General features: G+C 39.7%; 3 pseudogenes across 2 annotated transcripts; 2 read left to right on the top strand and 1 right to left on the bottom strand.

Moving 5' to 3' along the window:
- Window positions 1-1,768: 1,768 nt before the first annotated feature.
- Window positions 1,769-14,361, bottom strand: LOC148914294 (TMV resistance protein N-like; annotated as a pseudogene). The gene is made up of 5 exons (XR_016123113.1): window positions 13,565-14,361; window positions 4,095-5,198; window positions 3,587-4,012; window positions 2,581-3,476; window positions 1,769-2,476 (listed from the first exon to the last, which is right to left on the bottom strand). The product of XR_016123113.1 is annotated as a TMV resistance protein N-like (transcript).
- LOC148914292 (pentatricopeptide repeat-containing protein At4g19191, mitochondrial-like) lies at window positions 12,261-26,588 on the top strand (annotated as a pseudogene). Its single transcript, XR_016123105.1, has 4 exons — window positions 12,261-12,403; window positions 12,500-12,577; window positions 24,328-25,392; window positions 25,666-26,588. The product of XR_016123105.1 is annotated as a pentatricopeptide repeat-containing protein At4g19191, mitochondrial-like (transcript).
- LOC148914293 (pentatricopeptide repeat-containing protein At4g19191, mitochondrial pseudogene) lies at window positions 24,600-25,178 on the top strand (annotated as a pseudogene).
- Window positions 26,589-26,759: the final 171 nt, after the last annotated feature.

Below are 26,759 nucleotides of genomic sequence, written 5' to 3'. Positions count from 1 at the left end.
CGGAATTTGAGATGAAGGATCTAGGTGGACTCAAGTATTTCTTGGGAATTGAGGTGGCTCGATTGCAGCAAGGCATATTTCTCTCTCAAAGGAAATATGTCTTGGACTTGTTGACAGACACAGGAATGCTAGATTGCAAACCTGCGGACACTCCTATTATTCAGAATCATCATCTTGGAGAATATCTGAATCAAGTTCCAACTAACAAAGAAAGATACCAAAGGTTAGTGGGAAGATTGATCTATTTGTCACATACTCGACCAGACATTGCTTATGCGGTGAGCGTTGTTAGTCAATTTATGCACTCTCCAAGTGAAGACCACATGAATGCAGTTCTTCGGATCCTTAGATATTTGAAGTCTGCACCTGGAAAAGGACTTATGTTCTCAAAGCATGGTCATCTAAATATTAATGGTTATTTGTATGCAGATTGGGCAGGTAATGTAACAGATAGAAAATCCACATCGGGTTACTTCACATTCATGGGAGGTAATTTGGTGACATGGAGGAGTAAGAAACAGAATGTAGTAACTTTATCTAGTATAGAAGCCTGAGTTCAGAGGCATGACTAAAGGGATTTGTGAACTTCTTTGGTTAAGAAAGTTGCTTACTGAACTTGGGTATAAACCTACATCCATAATGAATCTCTTTTGTGACAACAAGGCTGCTATAGCCATTGCACAGAATCCGGTTCACCATGATCGTACTAAACATGTTGAGGTGGATCGACACTTCTTCAAACAAAAGCTTGAGGCTAAAGTGTTTCAGTTTCCATTTGTGAAATCCGAGGATCAATTGGCGGATATTTTGACAAAGGCGATTTTCAGTAAAGCATTCCACAATTCACTGGATCAGTTGGGCATTGGCGACATCTATGCACCAACGTGAGGGAGAGTGTTGGCGTGACTTGTGTATATTGACTTACTTTCCTTACACACCAAGAATTCATATTATAATTGTAATTGATTTACTTTAATTCATGATTTCCTACTGTAAATAGATTTAGGAATTTATTATTTACTTGCCCATTCAGGTTTCGTTGTATTATAAATATGACCTCCTACAAGGAGAAGAATACACAGAAAATTCCCACAAACAAATATTCTCTCATAGTTTTCATATTTTAGCAAAGCCCACATTCAATGCACAATTTTCATGACTATTTTGTTCCTATGAACAATTTATAATTACAACGTATCATTAAATGCATTCTTTTTTTATTTGATTTAATATGGGTATAATTGGAAAATTATACAAACTTTGTTTTCCATCCCTACTCAAAACAAACATGGGAAAGGAAACAAAGTGAAATCTCCCGGTTACTTTCCCGACATTACCAAACTTGGAAAAGGAATCTTTCGTTCTCATTCCTTGGGAAATGACATGGAAAATGATTTCCCCTCATATCTATTCTGTGAACCAAACAGGACCTTAGAGAATTGTTTCATGGGCATTTCTTGAGCCGGCATCGAAACACGAATATCTTCGTGGATAAGCGCACATGCATAGTTCAGTGCCCAAGAAAAGTTGCAGTACATTTATGGTGCAGCTCATACCTATCCGTCTTTGCAACACCTTACATAATAATAACTTAAAAAATTGTTCAAATAAAAGAAAAAAAACGCAGTCCCAACTTATGGTGCAGCTCGTCATACCTATCCGTCTTTCATACACAATATGAAATGTTTTCCCCTGCGGGGTATAGGGAGATGCTGCTTCTGTTCTTCCCCAGTCCCTAATTAATAGTTTGCAAACCGCCAATGACATAAAGATCAATGCAAAAATTCATATTTAGAACAAATCGAATCATCGTCCAGCCTAAACAAAAATTGATGGAGGCCTTAGGCTCCTATTGAAAATCAAGATGAGCTGGGTTCTCTGAGCTCAATCTGAATTGAAATTGGTCCTTATAATTACAAAGAAAGTATTTGCCCGTCTACAGTTGATACTTTGAAGCAAACACAGACACATCTTCACCAAGCACATTCAGCCTCCAAGGAGATGCTTCCTGTTGGATTGTTATATCTTGATCACTATTTGATAGCACACTCTTACCCTTATTTTCCTGCTCATACACAAGCTGGATTCCAAACTCCTTTCTCGAGAAACCATACTCCATATCCACCAAAACACGTACTTCTTCACCGCCTTCCAATTCATTGTTGCCAAACAACCAATGGCTCAGCCATAGCATATCTTCATTCTCTTCTGGACAACCTATTGTGACTGCGGAATAGGTCCACTTAAGACCCTTAGTCTCATTACTGACTTTAACAAAGTGTTGGCTTTGAAGCCCAAGACCCCTATCTGGATGCCGAGCATACACAACACATGCATTTAAGCCTCGAATCTTCCGGTTAAGATGTGAAGGTATGATAATAGACAACAATGAGTTGCCCATGCTCCTGTAGCTGAACCAATCTGGAATCTTGCTTCCATGAAGGAAAATGCTAAATATGCCACACTCATAGAGCCCCTGTATCATGGAGATCATATGGTTCAACGATTACAGGCTACAGAAATCATACTCATTATTATAATTATAAGTGAGAGAGAGAGAGAGAGAGAGAGAGAGAGAACCTGAAGGGGACCCTTCTGGGTTGTATTTGCCGAGTAGTTGATCATTTCCACCTCAGCACTTTCAATGGACTCTAAATTGAACAGCCCCATCTCTTGGATCATTTCTATGTCAATGCTTCTCAACAGATTTATGTTAAACGAGCTCTTAACTTCGACTAACATCATACATTGGTAAAACATTAATTCCAATGATCTGAACTTGTTTGGAACATTTGTTACTCTTTTCAACGATGTACAAAAACTTGCCTGCAAGCTCTTTAAATTTGGTGGGAGATCGGGAAGCGTTTGCAGTTCTTTGCAGTTATCTAACATGAAGATTCTGGAGCATAATAAGACCGTTCATATTTTCTGGAAGGTTCAGAATTGGATTTCCGCTTAGATTCAATTACTGCAACGAGGATAGGATACAAAGATCGGTGGGAACTTCGATGATTGCAGTAAGCCGGACTTAAGCGTCCTAAGAAATGTGGTAAATTTCCCAATGAGAAATGGCTTTCAGGAACTTTTCTTGGTAACACCCACGACCACCACGACCAGATTGATTGCCACATTAATTGCCATGAAGTAGTCAATAACAGAACGAGTTTCTTCATATCAGTAGCGGTAGAGGTGGCAGTTGTGTTGGCATGAAGCACCAGCTTTGAGCAACCAGAAAGAATAAGTTCCTGAAGAGATGTCAACATGCTAATACTTGTCGGAAGCTTAATGAGATTTTTGCAGTCCTTCAGATTCAAGAACACTAGTTTCTCTAGGTTTCCAATGGATTCACCAATCTCAACCAAATTTATGCAACCATTAAGATTTAATCTCTCAAGGTTAGACAGTCCTGACAAGTCGGGGGTTGTCATAAGGCTATGTGAATGACTGAGATTAAGGATTTTCAGTCTTGGAAGCAACTGTTCCAAAGAGCAGTAATTAGTTTCTAAGAATACGTAAACAATCCCTAAACTTCTGTGTCTGTGTGTGTGTTTTTGTTGAGAGAGAAAGAGAGAGATTAGTATCATACCTTGGTTCCCTTTCAAACATGTTCCAGCCTGCTATTTTGCAACTCAAGAGCAACTAGATTTTCCAAATAAAAATTGGCTGGGATTGATTTTAAAGGGAATCCACGCCAAGATAACCATATTAAATGTTTTGGAAAATCTTCATAGCCTCCACTGATATTAACATTACTGAGCAGGAGAATTTCAAGATTGTGCATTCTTCTAAATGCCTCTGTTTTAAAGTCCATGTCATTTAATACAACTGAACTTGTTGAGGAAAAGTTAATTGATTGCCAGGAGAAGAAACCAAGCCGACGTCTCTTTTTGTTACTATCATAATCTGCAACGTGGCATCTCTTTTTGTTACTTCCACTACAAATTGTCTTTGAAGGCTCGTCTTCTATGAACATAGGAATGTGGAGCTTGAAAGCCGTAATAGTTTCTGTACCCTGCTAACAAATCAGAACAAATGGTTAAGTAAGTTGTACACATTTACAGTACAGACATACGTATGAAGAGCGTGCTTCTTACGGTTAATTTTCTCATAATATTAGATGAATCTTTAGACCACACTCTACTGCATTTTCCAGGGTCCAGAGGTGATTCATCGCGAACAATTCCCCTCCCCATGTCTCTAAGTACTTTATGCATGACCAACTTGTTTTCTCCATTAATTTTCAGAAGGCATCTATCAACTAGATTTTGAATTCCAATCCTTGTGTAAAAATCACAGTTGTCTAATACTGCAATTGTAAAATCCTTCTCTTTTCCTATGAAGAAACATGCAATATGAAGGAATAAATGTTTGTCATGATCATCTTCAAGAGAATCAAAGCTTATTCTAAGAAATTTTTGAATTTTTCCATGAGGAATCATGTCTAGCTTCTCTATTGCGCTTTGCCATACGTCTACATTCTTTCCAGATAGAGAAGATCCCAAAACTTGAAGAGCTAATGGAAGCCCTCCACAGTGTTGTATTGTACTACGTACAGGTCTTGAAAGCTCCATGTAACCTTCAACAGGATGGGCTTGTCCGAAGGCATGCCAACTGAAAAGCTCAAGTGATTCATACTCATTCAGTTCTTGAACCTTAAACATTGCACTAACTTCATGAGCCTTTAGCAAATATTCCTGTCTAGTTATGATAATTTTACTTCCTGGATGAAACCATTCTTGCATTCCAATAACTGCACTGAATTGGTCCCAATGGTCAACATCATCAAGAACAATAAGAACTCTTTTGCAACATACAGCATGCTTGATCTTGATTACTCCTTCATCCATGTTATATACTTTCTTTGTTTTCCCCTTTTGGATATCAAAAGAAGTTTTCTTTGCAAGCGAACCAAACCATTTGGTTGTTCTGAAGTTTCTCTAACATCTGCAAGAAAGCTGCTAGCTTGAAATCTATCTAAGTTTAGGTTATAAGCAGATTTGGAAATGGTAGTCTTGCCAATTCCACCCATCCCATAGATCACAGCTACACCAACATCATTTGATCCATCTTCCAACCATCTGTTTAGGCCTTGCACACGCTTATCTATTCCCACTGCATAGGGAGCAATGTTTAATGCTCTGAGATCCAATTTATTTCCAATCTTTTCCACAATTTCTTTGATAAACCGTGACTCATACCTATAAAATTATGGATATCAAAATATATAAATCACAATTAGTAAGTGTGTATTTTGTGACAAATTCTTTAATTCTTTAAAAAATAATCTTTCGAAAAGGTCATCTCTAGCAAATAGTTTAGATAAGTGAAAATTTCACATAAAAAAGCTCTAGCACTTTGAAATTAAAAAGGTGACAGAGTGATGATTTTTGGGAAATTACCGATTTTCTAAAACCATTCCTCCAAGATCGGCGACATCCCTAAGTGCAGTGTGTTAAAAACGTTGTAACAGGTTACGATAGCATTATACAAAACACAACAAAACTATAACATTAAGTTTCTATTTACTTGACAGGACCCACCCCGAATTTCTCATAACCCGTGATTTAATCTGTGGAATTCCCGACATCACCCCGATGTCGGGCCCACCTACTAAAACTATGTCCTCTTTTGCCAAAGAGGACTAAGGGCTCGAGATTTTCTCCCGAAAATTCAGCAGAGTCTTCCCTGTAAATTAAACATTTCCCAAAATTCCAACCTGCATAAAACGCAATTTAATAACACAAATTGGCAACAAGCACAATATAATTTCATGCAATTCAAACAATTGGCCTCCGACCTTCACATAACTAAAATTAACTTCCCAAAAAAAAATCCAACATATGAGGTTTTAACCTCCTAACACAAACACATCTCGTTCTCACTCGAGTAGCAAGACCAACGACAAAGTCCGCATCATACTCAATAAAACCACCTAAGTGAAGTTTAGCCCGCGGCTGAGGCGCTATCCTAGGCTGCCTACGTACCCTTACTAAGGGATCAAGCCACACGTAGTTCTTTTCCTAAAACCTTTTTTTTAAACTTTAAATCACAATTCACCAATCACAATCTCACATATCTCCGCATACGCCGGATCTACCAACGCCACGTATGAGGTCTGTCAACATGCCAGCTACTCCAAAGACACGTGCGACCTCAACACAATATCACATATCTCCCCATATGCCGGATATACCAAAGCCACGTATGGGATCTGTCAACACGCCAACTGCTCCTACGACACATGCGACCTCAACATAATATCACATATCTCCCCATATGCCGGATATACCAACGCCACATATGGGGTCTGCGTATGGGGTCTGTCAACACGCCAGCTACTCCTACGACACGTGCGACCTCAACACAATATCACATATCTCCCCATATGCCGGATATACCAACGCCACGTATGGGGTCTGTCAACACGCCGGCTACTCCTACGACACGTGCAACCTCAACACAATATCACATATCTCCCCATCGCGGATATACCAACGCCACGTATGGGAGTGCATCAACACGCCGGCTACTCCTACGACACGTGTGACCTCACAATCACAGGACGGTGCTTACACAGGGTAGTCAATATCCGGGAAGGTACATAGGGTAGTGCGTATAGCACTTCAAACTGACAATCTACACTCTTTTTATACCCTTGCCAATATATATAAATATAAATTAAATCTACTATTGTATAAACCTCAACCCCGGTATAGCATCCGATAATTCCCCAATTTCGAACCATAACTAATATCCTAATCCCACATAACCAACATACAATCAAGGCCTGTCACTATGATCATTTTAATCTTCCTAGGAAGGTAACACTACCTAAGAACTCTCACGATCAACCCAGGGTCAAACTACCCAACCTTGGTCAAACGGGCCCGCGGGGTTCACGACCTCCAAAATTCTGATATGAAAGTTCCTACAAGTTATACTAGGTCTAGTACACACGTCCTGCAAGTTTGGTCCGGATCAGACGGTCGAATCGAACGGTGACTAAAACCCTAACCCTGGGGTTGGCATTTTCGGAGAATCTGGGACTCCGTTTTACGATCCGTCGAATCCTACACGATTCCAATGATGTCTAGATTTACATATAATAAATTCAGGACCATCCAACGGTCCAAACCTAGTGAACCCGAATAATGCGCAATATGCGATATCCGTTCGGGACTCTAACGGTATTCAAATTGAAGTCCGAGCACACCTATGCACTCGTGAGGACCTAAGGATCACATCGGGACGAACTGCCCCTTTTCTACAAAGTGCCCACGCGCCGCCACACGCACCGGCATCATGTGGGTGTCCAAAGCAATAACCCATCGCCGGAAAAACCCAAAATCACTCTCAAGACTCCTACCCTAGGTGTAACAACCTATTTGGAGTCACTTTTGTTCTTGGGCATACCCCAAAAACTGACCGGAAGTGGTCGAAATCGCTAACTCAAAACCGGCCGAACCCTAATTCGAAAATCAGATAATCTAAGCTCAAAATTAATGAAATCCTAGCCATCCATCAACTAGATCATGAGGAAATGATAGATTTCCATACCTGGATCGTCAAAAATGGCGGCGGATGACGAGATTGAAGGTGGCGAGTTTCAGTGAAGCAAGGCGTTCTCTTCATTTTTCCGCGAAATCACGGCGGTGTGGGGCCTAATTGGGGTTAGAATAGGGGCGGCTGGTCATTTAGTACCGGCCCCATCAACTTTGGTGGCGGGAGAGAGCACGGCCGGCCAAAAGCGTGGCAGTTGTTCTAGTCGTCGCGCGAGAGAGAGAGAGACAAGCGGGAGGAGAGAGAGAGAAATGAGGGCATTTCTGACTTTTATTAAAATTCCCTTTTTGAATTAATTACGATTGTGCCACTGAGTTTCATTTGATCGTAACTCTCTCGTTACAACTCCGATTTGAGTCCACTACGTGTCTACGGACTCATCTCAGTACGACCTATGTAGCCATACCACTTGTGGTCCCAAAATGCTTCTGGATAAGAAATGACCAAATTACACATTTTGTGGCTTATCAATGAATTTGTTTTTCTGCATATTATTGGTTCAAAATGCAATACTTTGGTTTTTGCATATTATTTGCTTCTTCTTTTTCAATTGACAATCAGTATTTTTATGGGAGATTCACTATTATACTTAGAAGTCCAAATTATAAAAATACCCTATATGAAATAGACTTTAGAAACATACTCAAAACACATTTATAACATAACAAAGAGGCTTTGAACTTTCTATAAATTGCAAAACTGCTATTGATTTCTTAAAACAAGCCTAACCCCAAAACTTCATTTAAAAAAAAAACCAAAATACTCAATAGGGTATCAAAGTAATTTAATAATCAAAATTAAATTCAATAGGGTTAGCTATCGTTTTTTTGGATTTTTTTTGGGTTTGTTTATAGAAATTAAATAGTGCATGGTTTATCTATGTCACTATTGCTAAGAATGGGTATATAACTAAAGGGAAATGATCTAGTGAGAACACCCATATGAGAACATTACATGAGAACACCATTGGATCTAATCTAACGGTTGTGTGAAAAGCAATTGTAAGTGAAAGTGTTGTATTAGAACAAGGCCTCTTTCCTCCCTCCAAAATGTCCCATCCAAAACAGTTGTTCGCTTTGTTGAATTAGGAGGCCAATTTTTTTATTAGCTTTGATTGAGGAAGAACACTAACATTGAAGAGAGAGTGCCCCTGTTAATCCTTATTCGTTTTGAGGAAGAACACATAAACGATACCCTCATTTTTCTGGCTTTCTCATTCAAGCTAAACAAAGCAATCTTGGATTTTATATTTTCATCTTTGTGGTTTGGTATTTCTAGTAAGAACATTTGTCAATCCTTGAGCAACGTCGAAACTAGAGTTGAGTTGGAAACTGGCGATCGTACTGTTGTGGTTCTGTTTTATTGGTTTTGAAATCCTTGAGCACGGTCGAAACAGGTTGAGGAAGATGTGAAAAGTTTTTGGGGTTAACGTCTAGATCTAAAAGGGCTACATTTTCATATTTTTTGAAATTTTGAAGTTGGAAATCACTTACGAGGTAAGTGATATATTGTATTTGTCAATTTTAGTATTGGGCATCAACATGTGTTACATTAGTTTGTATGTAGGTTTTTAATGTTTCACCAGACAATCATTTTCATGTCATATGTTAGTTAATACATATATTTTAAAACTCTTTGAAAGCATGTGCCAATGTTGATATGATGGTGGTGATGTGATATTCAGGGTTAAATTGTAAGAATTGTGAAATGGAGTGTGAAGGACAGGTGATACTGGAAGTAAGTTCGGACTTCAAACCAAAATTGGGACTTGAATTTGATTACTGTAAGGATGTGTTCAATTTCTATAATATGTATGCCGCTGATTTGAGGGGGTAGGTTCCGTTGAGTTCTTGACTTAATTGGATTGAGCCTTGGTATGGAAACCTACCAAGTGAGAACTTTCAAATTCAGAGAAACCCTGGAATTAAAAATGGGCGATCCTGAGCCAAATCCTGTTTTATTAAAAGAAACAAGGGTTTCATAAACCGAGAATAAAAAAGGATAGGTGCAGAGACTCAATGGAAGTTGTTCTAACAAATGGAGTTGGCTGCATTGTGTTAGTAAAGGAATCCTTACATCGAAAGTTTTGAAAGGATGAAGGATAAACCTATATTCATACGTATAGTGTTGCAATACTATCTCCAAATGATTAATGACGGCTCGAATCTGTATTTTTTTATATTTATATGAAAAACGAAAGAATTGTTGTGAATCGATTAAAAATTAAAAAAAGAATTGTCCATATACTGATAAGGGATGTCTGGATTCTCGAGAAGAGAGGAGCTGTGGTGGTCCCTCCCGGACTACCAGATCCCACGAGTGAATAGAAAGTTGGATCTACATTGGATCTCACCTAAACCTCCCATCTATCCTCCTGAGTAGAAGTTTGGTTTCAAACCCCCGTAAAAACAGGAGAAGTACGCCATGCTAATGTGCCTCAACCGTAAATACTTACGCTACGAAAAAGAGAAATGCTCAATTTTTCGTGCTCTTGCTCTGATTAAGCGATCGTCTTCGGATAATTCGTCCAACCCAAGGATAGCTATAATGTCTCGAAGTTCTTTGTAACGTTGTAAAGTTTCTTTAACTCTTTGCGCAGTTGTACTTTTTCAGTAGTCAGTGATCAGCTACATTACATCCCCGGAGGCATTCTCTTCATTTCGAAAGGAAGGCTTCATGTGCACAAGTAAGTAGAACCGCCAGCGGCTAATAAATGAAACTTTCCTACGTTTTCTATTCTGCTTCTACTCACCGGAACGATCCGGTGCAGGTAGTCCGCATCTTCACAGACATGTCTATTTCAACGAGCCTCTCTTCGAGACAGTGCCAGATCGAAAGCCGAATTCGACATTCGGTGTTCTACAACGAGAACGTGCACATTGACAAGAGAGGTAACAAGGAAAGAATATTTATGTTATCAACAAGGGTATTCGTTGACAAGCACTATTAGTCGTAAGAGAAGACATCGAGGTTGTACTTGAACTGGTTGTAAGGCTAAACCTGCGATTTTGAAAGTAAAAGACAAGAATAAGTACATTGTTGTAGGATTCAATGAGGTACACAACCATGACCTGACCACAGTTGATAAAGTTAATCTATTGAGATCTCACCTTAACTTAACAAAGTCTACGAAGGTCTATAATACACATATGAGCAAAGTTAATATCCATGTACATAAACAGGTTAGCCTTCTTGAAATGCAAGTAGGGGGATTGGAAAATGTTGGGTTTGTTAAGAGAGATGTATATAATTATGCAAGGGACATATGAAGGAGGTGATTGGGGATGATGCAGAGCTGCTGAAGGAGCATTTTTTGGTTGAGCAAGAAAAGAATGAATTATTTTATTTCAAGATAGAGGTAGATTCGGAAGAAAGGATGGGTAATGTTTTCTGGGCAGATGCAAAGTCAAGACAAGTTTATGGGTTTTTTTGGGGATTTGTGGTATTTGATACGACGTTTAACACGAACGCTATGGGATGGTCTTTGCACCTTTGTTAGGTGTTATTAACCATTGGCATACATTGTTGTTTGGTTGTGCATTCATAACTAGTGAAACCACGGATTCATTTGTATGGTTGTTCAAGGAATTTAAGAAAGCCATGCCAGGTGAGCCACCCAAAATTATCATCACTGATCAAGATGCAGCCATGTCATAGGCAATTCCTGTAACTCTCCCAAAAACATTCCATAGATATTGCATATGACATATCTTGAATAAGTTTACAGCGAAACCCGACATTGGAGAATGTTTTTTGGAAATGTGCAAAATGCAAATGGGGTATGAACACGAAAGAAGAATTTGATGCGAAATGGGACGAAATCATCACAAGCAATGGGCCGAAATCATCACAAGCAATGAGCTTGTGCATAATAAAGATGCCGATAAGCAAAAAAATCTAGGTTTATACAAGTGTATGGTCAACAACGTAGGACTTTGACTAGATCAAAGTTAGAGTTTCTACCCGGTCAGGTGGAAACTTCAGGTACTTCTTTCTCTTGTTGGAATTGTTATGCACAGGAGAATTGAACTTATCATCCAAGAGGCATGAGTGCGGTATCGGTCAAGCCCTCTTTGATTGCAAAGTTAGAACAAAGTTTGGGTTGATGAGAGAGTATTTGGGCAGAGTGTCTGAGTGAAAATATTTATTCGGGCCATGCCCTAATCATAAAAAAAGCGATCTTTGGCCATGCCTAAGTATGACTGGAGGTACTGATCACAAAGGGCTAACCAATGAATGACATTTGGCGAGGGTTAGGAATGTTTTAATGTAAGACACAACCATTTTTTGACATATGGCATTGGTGATCTAATTAGTCCGAGTGTATGATCTTCACCTAGACGGTTCGTAGAGGAGCACATGCCAACATGAATAGTTTATTTGCACGACACCTATTAAGATTTTTCCAGTTTTCACAAAACTCCTAAGGTTTCAGATATTACACTAGTACCTCATGAGGTTTCAAATTGTATTCAAAAAATTATTTTCATTAATTTTCGTCCAAAATTGCTGATGTCTTCACAAAATTACTTCGAATGATAAAAATAACCTCAAAGATTAGACATCTAATTTTTAAAGTTAAATTTGTCATTTGGAGAAATCTTTTAAGTAATTTTTTAACAGAAAATTAACAAGAAAGGATCTTGTAAAAACAATTTAAAACATTAGAAAGTGTTAATGTAATTTCTCAGACCTCAAACACAGCACAGCGGCGTAGTCCTTTGCCCCTGACCAGCTTACCATCACTCTCTCAGTCAGCCTCTACTTTCTCTCCACTTCCAGTCTTCTCATCCAAGTTTCGAACGCAGCACAGCAGTCTGATTCCCTCCCTCCCCATTGCGAGGTTATCTCATCAACTTTTTTGTTTTCTGAACTGTGTAATTTTTTTTCTGAGTTGAGTTTTACTTTGTGCTAATATAGTTGCTTTGTTCTCTTCTAGGTTTTCAGCTCCATCTATATCTCTCAAATCCCAATTTGGGAATTTCAGTTGGGACCTAAGTTCAGCTGCTGATTTTTGGTAATTCTTCTCTAACTGTTACTTTACATTTGAATTGCGAATTACTCGTTTTAGTTTGGGAATGAATTGTTAGGGTTTATTGATTAAAGGTGCGTTTGTCTTATGAGAATCTCTGTGTTTGATTTGGTTTTTCTTTTCTTATTATCAATTATCTGCGTTTTTTTATATATAAAAAATTTGGTGCAGTTGGAAAAGTGGTAGATTGCTGGTTTTGTGGTTTTTATTCAGTCATAACTTTCTGGCATTAGTTTATGGAATTTAGTCCTGTATAATTTATAGAATTGAGGGTTGGTCTTGAGTTGTAGTTTGCTGACCCTTGAGTAAGCAACTGTGGCTGGTGAATCTCCTCGTCCTAATTTATATCACTTAGACTTAGTCCTACAAGTTCTATGCCAGCCGTAAAATTAATTGTTTCTTCCACTAAAAAAAATTATATCACCTTCCATTAAAAAAAGAGAATAAATGTTTTGTTTGGAGGTTTAGTCCGCCTGAACAAACTATTCTGGCTCCACTCACGTTTACTCTCTAGTGTGAAAGAAGACGGGGAAGTGGTGTGATGTAGGATATGGGTGTATTAAGTATTTGGGTAATTTAGCGGAAGCGAAAACAATGGAAAAACAGAAAATAAGTGGTAAAAGATGCCTTGGCTTCACACCAAAAGAGTTTGGCTTCACACCAAGGAGTCTCCAATCTCTGGAAAGTAAACTTTTCTTATTATCTCAAATCTCAATTTTAAGAACTACATAGGGAGTATTTATAGCAAACTAAACCTAGAGACATTAGGATAAAAATCCCTTACTAAAAAGGAATCCTAATCCACAAAGGAACCAATCCAAACAAACTAGGAAGCTTAAATCAAATCCTACTAAAAACTGGAAACTAAAACTTAGTAAAATCTGGAAAATCTAGAAATCCTAGTGAAATCTGGAATCTGGAAAAAAAAATAGTTTTCCTATTGAAATCTGGAAACTAAGATTTCACCCCAACCATAATGATAATGTTGGATTGGCTGATCGTTTCTTCCTTCTTTGGTAAACCTTAAAAGGTTTGTCACAGATGTCAGCATCAATTCCCCCGGGCTGAAGAGAGCTCGACTCTGGCGAGATAAAACTGTAGTAACGCTCAAGAATGTCGGGATTATTGCGTTGTAGGTCCTCCTGTGTAATCCAAGTACTATCTGAATTTGGTCTATTCTTCCACTTGACTAGGAACTTATGATATCCACCTTGTCTAGTAGAAACAATCTGATCGTCCAAAATATCTTCAACAATGTCCTTTTCTTTAGGCCTAGGGCACGGTAAGAGTGGGGTTAGAGAAGAAAAATCAGATATAGAAAATGGATTTGAATTCTCAGCAGAAGTATTGTCAGAGGCATCAGGTTCCTTGTATGGCACCAAATCTTCAATATTAAAAATTGGGCTGATCCCCATTTCAGGAGGAAGCTCCAACATATAGGCATTTGAGCCTAATCGCTTGAAAACTTTAAAAGGTCCCATGCTACTAGCTTGCAGCTTCTTTGCAATTCCCTGAGGAAATCGTTCTGGCTTAATTCGAACCATAACAAAATTGCCAACTGAAAATTCCTTCAATCTGCGATGAACATCAGCATCCCTTTTATATGTGGCATTGCTATTGTTAATCCTTTGAATAATCTCAACATGTAAGTCATGAATGTGGAGTGCAAATTCATTGGCAGACTCAGATGATCTATGTGAAGCTGACATGGGCATGAGGTCTATAGGAGCCCTAAGTTTATGACCATACACAACTTCAAACAGACTCATCCCAGTTGTTCTGTTGACTGAATTATTATAAGCAAACTCCGCAATAGGTAACACAGAATCCCATGACTTAATGTGGTCACCAACCAAACATCGCAACAAATTGCCCAAACTTCGGTTAACCACTCCGGTTCACCCATCTGTCTGTGGATGATAAGCATAAGAAAACTGGAGTTTAGTACTCATCATGCGCCATAAAGTCTTCCAAAAATAACTCATGAATCTAACATCATGATCCGATACTATAGTCTTAGGCACACCATGCAAATGAACCACGTCATCCATGAAAAGTTTAGCCACTTTAGAAGCATCGAATGTCTTAGAGCAAGGGATGAAATGGGCCATTTTGGAGAAACGGTCCACTACCACAAAGATAGAATCGTGCTTCCTCAGTGTCGTAGGTAGCCCAAGTACAAAATCCATGTTGATATCTTGCCATGGAACATGGGGTACCGGTAATGGAGTGTACAACCCTGTATTTTGCCTTTTATGTTTCGCAAGTTGACAAGTACGACATCGTTCCACAATCTTGGCAACATCACGTTTGAGACTTGGCCAATAAAATCTGTCTTCCACGAGGGCAATGGTTTTGTCTCTCCCAAAATGACCAGCTACTCCACCAGCATGCAACTCCAAAACCAGAAAGTCTCGTATCTTGATGTGCGGGGAACGCAAAGTTTATTACCCTTGAAGAGAAAACCATCTTGTAAAACAAATTCATTACTTCTGGATTTGTCTTCTGAAAGTGCCGCATATACCTTCCCAAAATCTGGACATATCGGATAGTCTTCTTTCAATCTTTTAAATCTGGTAACTTCCACACTCATAGTACTTATAAGAGAAACCTTACGACTGAGAGCATCTGCTGGTTTATTCTCCACACCAGCTTTATGTTTCAACACAAACGTGTACTCTTGAAGGAACTCAACCCACTTTGCATGGCGGGAATTTAATTTCTTTTGTGAACCCAAATATCGAAGAGCCTCATGATCTGAAAGTAAAACAAATTCTTGTGGTAACAAATAATGTCTCCAGTCTCAAGGCTTGAACAACTGCGTAAAACTCTTTGTCATAGGTAGAATATTTTTGCTTGGCTTCATTCAATTTCTCACTGAAATAAGCCACTGGATGTCCTTCTTGACTCATTACTCCGCCTATCCCTACCCCTGATGTGTCACAAACTACCTCAAAAGGCTTTAAGAAATCTGGAAGACGCATTACTGGAGCCTCAACCATTTTAGCCTTAATCTCTTTGAATGCTTTTGCAGCAGCATTAGACCAGTGGAATTCTCCCTTCTTCATGCAATCCGTGAGAGGAGCCGTGATTGAACTAAACCCACGAATAAAATGACGATAGAATGTGGCCAATCCATGAAAACTACGCACTTCGTGGATATTTGTTGGTTCTGGCCAACTAACAATGGCCTTTACCTTTTCCAGATCAGCTTTCATGCCTTCAGACGATACAACAAATCCCAAGAAGATAACTTCACTAGACATGAAGGAACACTTCTTAAGGTTAGCAAACAACTTCTCTACTCGAAGAACCGTGCAGACTTGCTTTAGATGGCTAAGGTGTTGCTCTTGTGAGGTGCTATAGATTAAGATATCATCAAAATAAACAACCAAGAATTTACCCATGAATGGCCTCAAAACTTGTGTCATAACTCTCATGAAAGTGCTTGGCGCGTTGGTTAGTCCAAAAGGCATGACTAACCATTCATATAGGCCGTCTTTTATTTTGAAGGTTGTCTTCCACTCATCTCCTGGCTGAACACGTATCCGATGATATCCACTTTTCAAATCTATCTTGGAAAAGATAGTGGCACCGGTCATCATATCCAACATGTTATCGAGCCTTTGTATGGGAAACCGATATTTGACTGTAATCTTGTTGATAGCCCGGCTATCTATACACATTCTCCACGTGCCATCTTTCTTGGGTGTAAGTAGAGCGGGTACCGCACAAGGACTAAGGCTCTCTCGAATAAATCCTTTAGCAAGAAGTTCATCAACTTGTCGCTTCAACTCTGCATGTTCTGTGGGATTCATTCAATAGTGAGGTAAATTGGGTAATGTTGACCCAGGAACAAGATCAATCGCATGTTGAATGTCTCGAAGAGGATGAAGTTCATTTGGGAGATCATCGGGGAACACATCCTAATACTCTTCTAAAATCGGTCTCACCGTGGAAGGCACTTCCATATTAGCGAAACGCCCTGATTCCCTTATGGCTAGAACATATATGGGAGCATCTTCTACTTCTTTAATAAATTCTTTTAAAGTAATGATGTGCAAGGCTTTGGATTTGCTTACTTGACTATTTTCCTCCTTGCTTGGTGTAGGGTTATTCACAATCTTGGGTTGAAGTGGCTTTAACGTGACTTTCTTCCCTTTGTGGATGAATGAACATATGTTTTCTCGGCCTAAGATGGTCACGTTGTGATCATATCCATGGCCTTCCGAAGAAAATATGACCCACATCCATTGCCACCACATCACACCAAATACGATCCTTGTAAGATGAAAATTGAATAGGAACTTGACATCGCTGGGTAACAGGGATTGAAGAAGTATTGTCAATCCATGCTACTCTATATGGTTCAGGATGTTTTTCGGTTGATAAGCCAAGACGCGAGACAGTAAGTGTTGATACAACATTGATACAATTGCCATTATCTATTATCACTTTCCAATCTTTATCACCAGACTTGATGTAAGTGTGGAAAATGGAAGTTCTACGCCAATCCTCAGTTTCCTTCCTTGGTTGAGCCAAAGTACACCTTACTACTGATAATGTTGGATGATGGGCTTCAAAGTCGTTTCCACAATCTTCAGCAGGTTGTTGGGGCTCATAAACATCTTCCTCAAAATAGTCTTGATCGTCAGTTTGTTTGTCAATGTTTGTGATCAGACTTCTTGTTGTCTCCTTCGTTGGGCATTGGACAGCAAAGTGTCCAAACCCTTGGCATTTGTAACATCTTTGTGTTCCACCATTTTGTGTATCCACTAGTGCTCCTTTTCCTTTGTCAATTCTAACTGAACTTGTCGTTGTGAAACCCTTAGACGTTGCATTAGGCTTTGTCCCAGATGTACCAGCACGAAAATCAGATTTGTGAGGATCAACTCGCTTGACTACGGTGGAAGATTTCAAATACTTCTCTAATTCTTGTACTATCTGAAAATCCAAGGTATTCACCGTATGAGGAATTAATTCCCTTTGAAGCTATGGACGAAGTCCTGATCTGAACCGAGAAAGAGTCATCCTTCGATCTTCCCTTAGGTCACATCTCAGCATGAATTCCTCAAATTTTGCAATATATTCAACAACTGGCATGTTGTCTTGACGAAGAGTTTGCCACTCTTCCAACAAACTCTGTTGATAGGATAATGGTAGATATTTCTGTCAAAAGAAATAACTACATGATTAATGCCAGTAGATTGACTGATTATCTGATTTACAGATTTAAATACCAGCAGATTCTTTCCTTAATTACGATATACTAGCTATAGGCTATAATTAGATAAATGTATATATGGTAGGTTAGCTGATTTTAGGGGCTGAAGATCAGCCTGTGTTCTTTCCTAATTAACTTGTATTCTGTCCATATAATGGGAAATTCTTGATGAATAGATATACACTTTTTCAGAAAGACTCTAAATTGTCATGGTATCAGAGCTATAGCTCTGAATTATCTCTCGCTCCCAAGTTCCTTAGTCTCAGTTATTCTTGATCAAGTTCTCTTGACATCATGTCTTCGGATAAGTCCGAGGTTTCTCTGATTCGTTTCAATGGCAAGAACTACTCTGCTTGGGCATTTCACTTCGGGATTTTCATGAAAGGTAAGGAAGCGTGGGGACATGCTGATGGAAGTAACCCATCTCCTGACAAAAACAAAGACAAAGACCTAGCACGCCAAGAAGGAAGTCAAGGACGCTCAAGTTATGACATGGATTTTAGGATATCGAACCTAATATCATCTTGAACCTTCGATCATCTCAAACTGCAGCTCAGATGTGGACTTACCTGAAGAAGATCTATAGTCAACGAAACACTGCTCGTCGGTTCTAGCTTGAACATGAATTGGCCGCTCTCCAACAGGATAGCCTTTCTATCTCTGATTTTTACTCTAGATTCAATAATCTTTGGGCTGAATACACTGACATAGTTTATGCTGACTTACCATCCGAAGGTCTTAGTTCATTCAATCATCCATGAAACTACCCGGAGGATCAATTTCTAATGGCGAGACACTGAATTTGAAGGCACCAGATCCAATCTTATGAACCGGGAATCTGTCCCCTCCTTAGATACATGCCTCAATGATCTCCTTCGCGAGGAACAGCGCCTTCTCACTCAAACCACCATGGAACAACGGCGGTGCATCATTCCTGTGGCCTATGCAAGACAAGGTAAGCCACGAGGCGGGGATATGAGCACTGTTCAGTGTTTTTGTTGCAAGGGATTTGGTTATTATGTTGCAAATTGTCCCCGAAAATTCTGCAACTACTGCAAAAAGGATGGCAATATCATCAAGGAATGTCCTACTCGACCCCCCAAGAAATTAGAGACCGCATATACTGTCTCCGTCGGCTCTTCTAGTGCTAGTAGTTCTGTGCGCATCACGACACAAAGTGCTCCTGCTCCTGTTCAACCTGTGACCCCTGACATGATTCAACAAATGATCATTTCTGCATTTTCAGCTTTAGGACTCTCAAGTAAACCCTTCTCTACATCATCTCCTTGGTACTTTGATTCCGGGGCTTCCCATCATATGACAAACAATGCTGATTCTCTTACCAATGTAAACAAATATTTTGGAAATCTCAAAATTCATACTGTTGATGGCAATCATTTACCTATCACGGCCACTGGTGATGTTTCTTCCTCTCTCACTGATGTCTTTGTATCTCCTGGTCTTACCACCAATCTTGTGTCTGTCGGTCAGTTGGTTGATAATGATTGCAAAGTGGAATTCTCTAAATCTGGTTGTGTTGTGCAGGATCAACAGTCAGGGAGGATGATCGCGAGGGGGCCTAAAGTGGGACGTCTTTTTCCTCTTCAATTTCCTTTGTCTTCTTTTTTACCCTTTGTCTCTTGTAATTCTACTCATGTTAATTACCGAGCGTGGCATAAACGTCTCGGACATCCAAACTCTAATGTACTTCATGATTTACTGAAATCTGGTATTCTTGGGAATAAAGAATCACCATCTCTTAGTGCTGTTGAATTTGATTGCAATTCTTGCAAACTTGGCAAAAGTAAGACTCTCATTTCCTATTCACACACCACATGTAGTCTAACCATTTGATTTGATACATAGTGATGTGTGGGGTATGGCACCAGTCACTTCTCATGCTAATTACAAATACTTTGTCACTTTTATTGACGACTATAGCCGTTTCACATGGATATATTTTCTACATTCTAAAGATGAAGTCTTTTCTGTTTTTAAGATTTTTCATGCATATATTCAAACCCAATTTTCGGCCCATATCAAAATCCTTCGTTTTGACAATGGGGGTGAGTATATGTCTCATTTGTTTCAGGACTTCCTACAGACTCACGGCATCATCTCTCAACGGTCTTGCCCTTCAACACCTTAACAAAATAGGGTGGCTGAAAGGAAGAACCGTCACCTTCTTGATGTTGTTTGCACTCTCCTGTTAGAGTCATCTACGCCCTCTCGTTTTTTGTGTGAAGCTCTCTCCACTACTGTCCATCTCATGAACAGGTTGCCTTCTCCCACATTGCACCACAACTCTCCTTTCACCAAGTTATTTGGTAACCCTCCATCTTATTCCAACCTTCGTACCTTTGGTTGTGTCTGTTATGTTCATCTTCTTGCACATGAATGCACAAATCTCACGGCTCAATCGATTCAGTGTACTTTCCTAGGATATTCAGTCCACCAAAAAGGTTTTCTTTGCTATAATCCAACTTTGCGACGCATTCAAGTTTCTAGAAATGTAATCTTTCTAGAAAATCAGTATTTTTTTCCCACACATCAGGACCCCGTTTCTCCTTCATTTTCTGTTTTGCCTTGCCTATGTTTACTAACTCTTCTGCAACTCCTGTTTTAAATACCTCTTCTCCAGCACCAGTCCCTTCTAAGCCTCTCTTAGTGTATCAACGACGCTCCTCCGCCACTTCCCACTAGCCTCCAGCACCTCCCACCCTCCAGCTCCTTCCCGATTGTCGCTCCTGCTCCAAAGAATGCACCTCCCCTCTCAGACAAAGTACTCGGGTTCGTAGACCACCAGATAGGTTTGGTTCCTCTCCTCTTTCATCCTTCACTGCCACCTTATCTTCTATTTCTCTTCCTTCGTCTTATACACAGGCCATGAAGCATGAGTGTTGGCGGAAAGCTATTGAAACCGAGCTTCTCGCACTTGAGGAAAACCAAACCTGGGACGTTGTTCCATGTCCCTCCTCCGTGAAACCCCTTGGCAGTATGTTCGTGTTTTCTGTCAAGCTTCGTTCCGATGGGTCCATAGACCATTATAAGGCTCGGTTAGTGGCACTTGGCAACAAACAAGAATATGGTCTCGACTATGATGAGACCTTCGCACCACTCACCAAAATGACCATTGTCCGCACCATACTCGCCCTTGCTGCATCCCAATCATGGCCCTTACATCAAATGGATGTCAAGAACGCATTCCTCCACGGTGATCTCAAGGAAAAAGTTTACTTGAAACTTCCCTCTGGTATGCCTACTTCCTCACCTAATGATGTTTGCAAACTGAAACGTTCTTTGTATGGTCTGAAGCAGGTCCCGCGAGTATGGTTTGAAAAGTTTCGCTCCACTTTACTTGGTTTTTCTTTCACTCATAGTCAATATGACTCCTCTCTTTTTCTACAACGGACATCCATGGGTATCATTGTCCTCCTTGTTTATGTGGATGATATCGTCATCACCGGCTCTGACTTAGAGGCAATCTCTGCAGTTCAGACTTTGTTGCATTCTACTTTCCACATGAAAGATCTTGGTCAGCTCACTTATATCTTGGGTTTAGAGGTCCATCATTAACCTCACGGTCTCTTCTTGCATCAGCACAAGTACAGTCAAGATCTGGTTCAGTTAGTCGGCCTTACCAACACTACTTCAGTTGACACCCCCATGGAACTTAATGTGAAATATCGACGTGACGACGGGAAGCTTCTTGAGGATCCTACTACCTATCGGAAGTTGGTTGGTAGTCTTATCTATCTAACCATCACCCGACCAGACATCTCTTATGCTGTTCACACTGTTAGCAAGTTCATGCAAGCCCCAAGGCATCACCATCTCTCTGCCGTTCGCCGCATCATTCGCTATATTCTTGGCACACCTAGTCGTGGCTTGTTCTTTCCTACAGGTTCTTCCCTTCAGCTCCAAGCCTATAGTGACTCTGATTGGGCGGTTGCCCGACACCAGGAGATCTACTACTGGCTGGTGTCTGTTTCTTGGTGATGCCCTTATCTCTTGGAAATGCAAGAAGCAAGACCACGTCTCCAAATCATCCACTGAGGCAGAGTATCGAGCCATGTCTGCTGCGTGCTCCGAGATCATTTGGCTGCGTGGTCTCCTCACAGAGCTTGGGTTCAGTCCACTTCATCCTACTCCACTGCATGCTGACAACACAAGTGCCATCCAAATAGCAGCCAACCCCGTCTATCACGAACGCACCAAGCACATCGAGGTTGAGTGTCACTCAATCCGAGAAGCCTATGATCATCAGGTTATCACCCTTCCACATGTCTCCACTACTCTGCAGATTGCCGATATCTTCACCAAATCCATGCCACGTCAGCGCCATCATTTCCTCGTTGGCAAATTGATGCTTCTCGATTCACCAACATCAATTTGAGGGGGGATGTCAAAGGAAATAACTACATGATTAATGCCAGCAGATTGACAGCTGATTATACAGATTTACATATTTAAATACCAGCAGATTCTTTCCTTAATTAGGATATACTAGCTGTAGGCTATAATTAGATAAATGTATATATGGTAGGTTAGCTGATTTTAGGGGCTGAAGATCAGCCTGTGTTCTTTCCTAATTAACTTGTATTCTGTCCATATAATGGGCAATTCTTGATGAATAGATATACACTTTTTCAGAAAGACTCTAAATTGTCAATTTCTGCTTCAACCTTTCTTTCATCTCACCCCAGTGGACGATTGATTCTTCACCAGCTCTCTCTAGCTGTGTTTCAACATTGGTCCAAAACAATCCAGCTTGACCCACCAATTTTATCTTAGCAAATCTCACCCTTCGAGCTTCGGACATGTCATGCCACTCAAAATAGCTATCCATGGTAGCCAACCAGTCGAGGAGTGCTTTAGGATTTAGCTCACCATCAAAATTAGAAGCGTCAACTTTCACTGATCTCATCACCCTTTCATCGGGGTCTTGCTCATAGCCATGATGAAAATTATGTCTCTCTGCGTCTTGATCATTCCTTCTATCATGACGTTGTCGATCATGATTCCTCTCTTCTCCATTCACACTTGCTTCCTCATGTTGGTTAGCTGCTTCTAAGTCTGCAAGGCAACGTTCCACGAGTCTGGATCTAGTGTCTGAATCTGCCACTTGCTTTGATAAGTTTTCCATCATCTGAATAAGACGTTCAAAGTCCGTCTCTGGCTCGTCTGTCTTTCCAGGTTTAGTCGGAGCCATCACTTGACACACGGTGTGAAGAACAAGAAATACTCGAAAAGTTTGAACGCAAGGAAAACGAAAACCAGGTTCTGATGCCAAATTTGATGTAGGATATGGGTGTATTGAGTATTTGGGTAATTTAGCGGAAGCGAAAACAATGGAAAAACAGAAAATAAGTGGTAAAAGATGCCTTGGCTTCACACCAAAAGAGTTTGGCTTCACACCAAGGAGTCTCCAATCTCTAGAAAGTAAACTTTTCTTATTATCTCAAATCTCAATTTCAAGAACTACATAGGGAGTATTTATAGCAAACTAAACCTAGAGACAATAGGATAAAAATCCCTTACTAAAAAAAAGGAATCCTAATCCACAAAGGAACCAATCCAAACAAACTAGGAAACTTAAATCAAATCCTACTAAAAACTGGAAACTAAAACTTAGTAAAATCTGGAAAATCTAGAAATCCTAGTGAAATCTGGAATCTGGAAAAAAAATAGTTTTCCTATTGAAATCTGGAAACTAAGATTTCACGCCAACCATAATGATAATGTTGGATTGGCTGATCGTTTCTTCCTTCTTTGGTAAACCTTAAAAGGTTTGTCACAGATGTCCGCATCATGGTGCACAAGTGATCAGATGTGTTTGCAAATGGTGGAACACTTGCATTAGCAGTTCAAGATTCATAAATTTCCGTCACGAGATGAATGTCATGAAAAATGCTTGTGAATATTTCTTTAATGACACAGCATAAGAAGGTGCTCACTCTTTTGTTATGAAGCAATTCCCAAGTATTTGGATTTAGAACTTCCTAATCCCATAAATGGTTTCGTCGTTTCTGGTTTGTGCAATCAGTTTCTTTGCATTTCTAACAGTGTTTTATTTTCACTTTTGGACCCTTTTGACTTTGATGATTCCTCTGTAAATTTAGAATCCGGAAATCTCAAGAGACTTCCATAAGGACTTATTCATGAGCATTATCATAATAGTTGTTTCACTTCTCTAAGCTTCGGGATCCAATGTGTCTTTGGTGGGGGCACAGATGACTAAATGGTTCTGTTTTGTCATTATTGGTTATTCAATTGTGTAATGTGGGTCTCCTAATTTGGTTGGATATATTTCCTATTTCCAGTTTAGTTGCATGTATACAATTTTGAACTGGTTCATGGTTTTGCCCTCTTTAAATGAAGCATGCATGGTGATGCTATTGGGTTGGATCTTTTCTATCTTCAAAAACTTTTACTTTTTTCTTCTACTCCTTTTCTAAATTAGTTAAATATCTGTGAAATTAATCAACTCATCTTTCATGCTTCTTTAAAGGGTACTCTCTTTCATCCAGGAGCAGCAAGAAAGACACCAATACTTGGGTGTCTTGTGATTGCATCACAAAATGTAGCATTAGACCTTCCCTATTAAAACATTTAAGAATGTGGCAGTTTCAAACAGTGCTGTTATAAAGGTGGATGCATCCCCGAAGTTGATGATGCTTACGTGACAGTTTCAAGGCATATGTAAAACTGATGGTTGTCAACATTAAGTTAGATTTGAAGAGAAAGTATCTCTCTTTTCAGCCACAAAGAAGACAATGATAAATGGTCCTTCTTTCAAAATTCTCAACCGTTGTTGGATGGAACTCTGCTATAAGAGAATCTGTGAACCAAAACCATCCCCACAAAGCCCTCCTTCTCTTTTTCCAAATGAAACAAAATGGTTTGGAACCTAACAACTTCACCTTTCCCTTCTTGGCTAAAGCATGTGCCAAGCTCTCCAACCTCAAATTCTCCCAAATTATTCACACCAATGTTTTAAAATCACCATTTCGGTCAGATATCTTTGTGCAAACAGCAATGCTCGATATGTATGTCAAGTGTGATCAGTTGGCTGATTCCTACATTCTGTTTGAGAGAATTCCCATGAGAGACGTGGCTTGCTGGAATGTGATGCTTATCGGTTTTGCGCAATTGGGATTTCTTGGTAAAGTGTTACGTTTGTTCCATGAGATAAGGTTTGCACGAATTCTGCCTGATACCATCACGGTTATGGGGTTGACTCAGGCAAGTTTGGAGACAAAGAATTTGGCACTGGTGAAAGCCATTCATGCATTTGGAATTCAGATTGGGATAGATGGAGATGTTTCAATGGCTAACACTTGCCTATTCCAAATGCGATGACTTCAGTTCGGCCATGGCTGTCTTTAATGGATTGAAATTGGCACGAGGACTGTTGTCTCATGGAATTCAATGATTGCAGGATATGCGAACTTAGATAAATTTATTGATGCTCTAAATTTTTACAAATGGATGCTCTGTGATGGACATAGGCCTGATATAAGCACAATTGTGAGCCTCCTTTCTTCATGCATTCAACCTGATAAATTGCTACAAGGTGTGCTGATTCATTGTCATTGAATTCAAATGGGCTGTGATTCTGACATTTTTGTTGTCAATGCCCTTATATCAATGTATTCCAGGTGTGGTGATATACTTTCTTCTAGATTTTTATTTGATGGCATGTCAAATAGAACTTGTGTTTCATGGACCACTATGATCAGTGGGTATGCTGATAAAGGAGATTTGAATTAGGCACTAAGATTGTTTCACACTATGGAAGCAGTTGATTAGAAACCTGATTTGGTTACTGTGCTTTTTCTGGTTTCAGGTTGCTGCCAAACAGGTGCACTTGAGCTTGGAAAATGGATTCATAACTATGCCTTTTCTAACGGTTTAAGAGACAGCATCGTAGTCTGCAATGCATTAATTGACATGCATGCAAAATGTGGAAATATTAACAGTGCTCAAGAGTTCTTCTATGCCTTGCCAGTGAGAACTGTTGTTTCCTGGACAACCATGATCGCAGGCTTTGCTTTGAATGGCAACTACAAAGAAGCTCTTGACCTTTTCTGCCTGATGGTGGATTTGGACTTAAAACCAAACCACTTAACTTTTCTTGCCATTCTTCAAGCTTGCACTCATGCAGGTCTTCTTGAGAAAGGAATGGAGTTCTTTGACATGATTTAAAAAGTTTACAAAATAAATCCTGGGGTACACCACTATTTCTGTATGGCGGATCTCCTTGGGCGTAAAGGAAGGTTGGAAGAAGCAACGGAGCTTGTGAAAAGTATGCCGATGAAACCTGATGCTCGCATATGGGGTGCATTGCTTAGTGCTTGCAAGATTCACCATAATGTAGATGTTGGGGAATATGCATGTCGCCGTCTATTTGAGTTGGATCCCCAGGGTGCAGTTCCATTTGTGGAGATGGCCAACATATTTGCATCAGAGAGGTGGGATAAAGTTGCTGCATTAAGGACAGCTATGAAATTTAAGAAAGTAAAAAAATTTCCAGGACAAAGCCTTCTTCATGTTAATGGGAGACCTCATGTATTTACAGTCGAGGATAGGGGTCATCCTGAAGGCTTGCTTATATATGCAATGTTAGATAGTTTGGCCTTGCAGTTGAAAGAAGAACAATACTCGCCACATTCTGACAATCTTGTGAAATGATTAATTTAAATAATTTATATTTGCCCAACATAATAACCATGATCATGAATGATACTGTGGATATTTCGTTTGACCAAAGTTCTCCTATCAATTTTTGCATTTTGCATTCGTTTCCAAAAGGTGAACGAATAACTTACATCTCTTTTGGTTTGCCTTTCTTTTTATTGGCTTCTTGTGGTTTTAAAATTATTTTCAGTTTCATATTGGACACCCATTGTGCCCACTTGCCATAACGGCGACCACCATTCC

This window comes from Prunus mume, unplaced genomic scaffold (genome assembly GCF_029339155.1).
Source record: "Prunus mume cultivar Tortuosa unplaced genomic scaffold, ASM2933915v1 scaffold22, whole genome shotgun sequence".
NCBI classification, from domain to species: domain Eukaryota; kingdom Viridiplantae; phylum Streptophyta; class Magnoliopsida; order Rosales; family Rosaceae; genus Prunus; species Prunus mume.
Note: the sequence above shows the minus strand (reverse complement) of the source record. Positions and strands in the feature narration are given on the sequence as shown.